This window comes from Macrobrachium nipponense, chromosome 2 (assembly GCF_015104395.2).
Source record: "Macrobrachium nipponense isolate FS-2020 chromosome 2, ASM1510439v2, whole genome shotgun sequence".
Taxonomy (NCBI): domain Eukaryota; kingdom Metazoa; phylum Arthropoda; class Malacostraca; order Decapoda; family Palaemonidae; genus Macrobrachium; species Macrobrachium nipponense.
Window position 1 is genome coordinate 13,168,069 of NC_087201.1, and position 5,000 is coordinate 13,173,068.

Sequence of the window (5,000 nt, forward strand, 5' to 3'; positions counted from 1 at the left end):
GGCAACTAACTTAGTCAAGATAACCATTTCATTGTCAAAGAAGAAAATAAGATTTATTTTGAGGCCTCATACGGTCTTTGCAAATGGCAGACTTGAGTGAAAAAAAAGCAAAGACTACTATTGCATTGTAGCGGTTCTAATGTTTGCCGAGGCATTGCTTTAATCGTGCATCATTCCAGGGTGAAAGAAATGATGTCCAGTCGTGACTTCTGATTCAAACAATCAACCATTCTGTGACGTTAACAATATTTTCTTCATACCGAATATAAATCATTAACTTAAAACAGACCTACTTACAGGTGATTGACAAGTTGAAGAGACAGTAAAGTTACCTTGTCCAATGACGCACAAGAAAAAAAAAAAAAAAAAATAAAAAAAAAAATAAATAAAAGGCAAGGAATCCACCCTTCCCTCATTCGCTTCAAATCCTTCATCCAACAACCACTATCTCCGCCCCCATCCCCCTCCCAGGCTAGACCATCTGAGTGCCTTGTTATACCTTGAAAGATTATTTTAATCAGTCACTTCGCTAACAAACGAAGCCTTAAAATGCATAGTATGTTTTATTTATAGAACATTGCCTGCTAAGAAGTACTTACTTTCTTTCATTTCATGAAATAGTTGTATAACTCGTCTTGCACCGATATATATATGTATATATATATATATATATATATATATATATATATATATATATATGTATTACATATATATATATATAAATATATATATATATATATATATATATATATAAAACACATACCACCTATATATATATATAGGTGTGTATGTGATATATATATATATACTATATAAACACATACACACCTATATATATATATATATATATATATATATATATATATATATATATATATATATATATATATATATATAGATATATATATATATATATATATATATATATATATATATATATGTATATATATATATGTATATATATATATATATATATATATATATATATATATATATATATATATATATACATATATATATATATATATGTATATATAATATATATATATATATATATATATATATATATATATATATATATATATATATCATCATACATATATATATATATATATATATATATATACTAAACTATATATATATATATATATATATATACATATATATATATACATATATATATATTATATATATATATAATATATAGTATTATATATCATATATCTATATATATATATATATATATATATATATATATATATATATATATATATATATATATATATATATATATATAGGTGTGTATGTTTGTGAGTGTCGCACACACACACATTGTCTTTTACCATTGTTCATCTTTGCCAGACAACAGACTTTACGCCAAATTTTACCCCCTCCTGTGTTTAATGAAATAAAAAATGGCACCCTCTCTTTGCTATAAGCACTCTATTTGACATGGTTGTTGATAATTTCTTTGTTAGGTGCCCTCACCGCTATCAGACTCATGATGATACATTCCTAGTCATTCTGTAAATTGGAAAGTCACCATTCTCCTTCGTAGTCTCATTATTTTGAACGCTTTCATTCATCTGGAACTACCATAAAATTGTCCCTGTTTTAATTCCTTGCTATTCTGGATTATAGCTCTTACGTTGAAGATGTGAGTAATTAGACGGGTTTAACGCCCTTCCTGTAATGTAGGGGCCATGATTGCATTCAACAAATTGATTCGATGATTTCCTCAAACTCTACGTTTATTGACAACGTAAATGTTAGATCAAATATTCCATATATATATATATATATAATATATACAAAATATCGAGCTACAATGTCCTTTAATATCTAATTCGCTCTACCTCGGAATTAATATATTTTCATATATGCTTAACCGAAGGGGCGGGAATTTTTTCTCGATAATAGATTTGCCTGGACCAGGGCGCGAACCTATGGATCCTTTCAAACCCAGGTCCAGGCAAATCTATTATCGAGAAAAAATTCCCCTTCGGTTAAGCATATATGAAATATATTAATTCCGAGGTAGAGCGAATTAGATATTAAAGGACATTGTAGCTCGATATTTGTATATGAATCACGGAAATGTGATATGACTTATATATATATATATATATATATATATATATATATATATATATATATATATATATATACATACTATATATATATATATATATATATATATATATATATATATATATATATATATATATATATATATATATATATATATATATTGCTGCATTGTTTCTACAAAGCGCAGTATAATTATCGAAAACATATCATCAAAACATGTCAAGAGGTCGACGAAGCATTCTTTTGGGATGATTCTCCTTGAGTGTCAATGCCACTTAACAGGAGCCAAAATATTCATATAATTTCAATCTTGAAAATTGCCTTTCAAAGTCTACTAGTATTCAGGAGAAAGTTAGATTTTTTTTTCTTTTTTCTTTTTGTTTTTAGATGAAAGGATGTCTTTTCCAAAACCAACTATAAAAGTAAAACTAGCCAGATGTCTTATTATTTCGCTGTTCTTGTTCTGGGATGGCAGATATTGATGTCTAAAAGCATGACAGTAGCATTTGTTTTCTTTATGATCGCGTTAGTAGGCGCATATTATGTATAATAAGATTTGATCATTTACATTTCGCCAAGAATTAATTTATGCAAAGAGAGAAACAAGCTGTCACCGTGCTAGCAATATAATCAAAATGGGGAATACGCTTTGAAAACTGCATCTGTGCATCGCATTCCTTCAACTAAGAAAATTTTTTTTTTTTTTTTTTTTTTTTTGCAGAACTATTAAAATTTCCAACACTTATAAAAGCCTATAATTAAAGACGACAAAGGTTTTTCTCTTCTGGCCAGCGTATTGCACATTTGCAAAGAAAGACTCTTTATTGGAAATCTATATTTTCCAGTTCCATCCACATTGGCCCATTATAGAAAGAGGACGAAAATGAATCGTAGCTGAGTAACGTTGAAAAGCAGGAGAAATGAACATTCACGCCCAACAAAATCTATTATTTTCCTTTGTAGGTTCACGTTCTGTAAAAAATATATAATATATATATATATATATATTATATATATAATATATATATATATATATATATATAAAGGATGATGAGGAAGTATTATTCCTCACATTTGTTATGCAAAACTATATTAACAGAAAATTTTCATTTGGAAAATAATTTTTATATAAAAAAATCAAACTTGCATATTGTCTTTCAATATTTATATATCATCCATTAACGTTTTTTAGGACATGTATAATACACGAAATATAAAAATATATGAGCTTTTCAATTTTCCAACTGGGCTCCGCAATTCATAGGAGAGGCCTGTTTACAATGATTTGTTTATGCCTTTACTGCTGTAGTGTTCTAGTTAGAATTCATTGGGAATATCTCGGAAGACTCCCTCTTAATAACTGGCAAAACGTGGCCATAACCAAAATGAAATAAAGACGTATTTATCGTTCAACTTAGACTCACCAGTGTGAAGTGGGAGTAAAGCTGCTATCGATCCATGTCTTTCATTTTCCCCGTTTAAGTTTTGGTTCACCGCTCGGCACTTTTCTGTGACTTGCCGGGGGCTATGTGGACATTGTAAATGCATTCTGAAATCAGTTTTAAAATATACAGAACACTATATCCTTACAACTAATTGGGAACATCGTTTTTAATCAAATGGAATAATTGATTTACGAATGGATACTTTTAATCAAGGGGGTTATTTAATAATTCACAGTAATTAAAATATGCCAATAATTATTACAGATCATGTTAGTGGGATACATGCTGAAACCTCCAAGATAATCTTATGGCCACCATAAGCTAATTAAAATGTGGGGAGCTCTTTTAATAGTTTCGTTTTGCTCATCCTATTTTTCTTGTTTTGTTGATTCATCTTATACCTTCTTTCAGCCCCCTTTTTTAAAGCGACTATTTCCTCAGCAAAATCACTGCTTTTTCCCCCTCCCGAATCCGTGTTAACCTTCTAAGTAAGGTAGCAAGGCGTGATCCGGTCTCCTGACTTACCGTAGTTGGCGCGAAGCTAACTATCTAATGTCAAATAGCGTGCTGTTTCACCAATGAAATTTAAAATAAATATGCTATATTTTATTAGAAATAATTCTTATTTATGTTTAACATGCACAATATTTATTGTTTACATTTTCGTTCTAGTAAATAATCATAAATAGTTTTTCCTAACATTCCTGATCTTTACTCAAAGCGAAACACCTTTTTCAGAACTTTTTAGGCTTTCCCATAGGCCTTTCCTAACAGCCCCCCCCCCCCCCCCCCCCACCAAAACAACAAAGTAGTTTATAGAGTTAGTTGGAGAGTAAGCAAAAAAAGTGTTATAGCAATTGTCATTGACCATCCTCCAAAACTTCATCGTTTGACTTTGCTTCTAATGTTAAGATTACCCATTTTGCTTATTCGGGGAGTAAGTTTACAAACTACTTTGCTGTTATTATTGTTCTTGTTGGGAGTTAGGAAAGGTCCATGGAAAAGCCCAAAAAGGTCTGAAAAAGGTGTTTCTCGTTGAGTTAAAGACAGGAATTTCAGGATAGGATATTTTTGCTTTATTTATTAGAATGAAAATGTAAAAAATAAAGAGTGCATGTTAACCATTATAGAAACAACCATTTTCTAGTAATATATAGCGTGAAACAATTTGCTCTATTTAACCGTAGATTTTAGCACTCTCCTCGAGTAAGCTGGAGGCCAGATGGCGCCTTTGTTTCGCCTAATCTCTAATAATAGTTGATTACATGCTTCGTATAAAACATATTTCTACCTCATTTCTGAACAATCTGATCCTCACACTGCTGCGGAAGTCCAGACAGAGGAGGCGCTTGGAGTTTCACGGGAATAGTCAGCATTCCCATTTGCAAATTCCACCGCTCGATTCTGATATACTAGTATTGGATTTGCTCTCATGATGCTCTACATTACAGTAATATCGGAGAG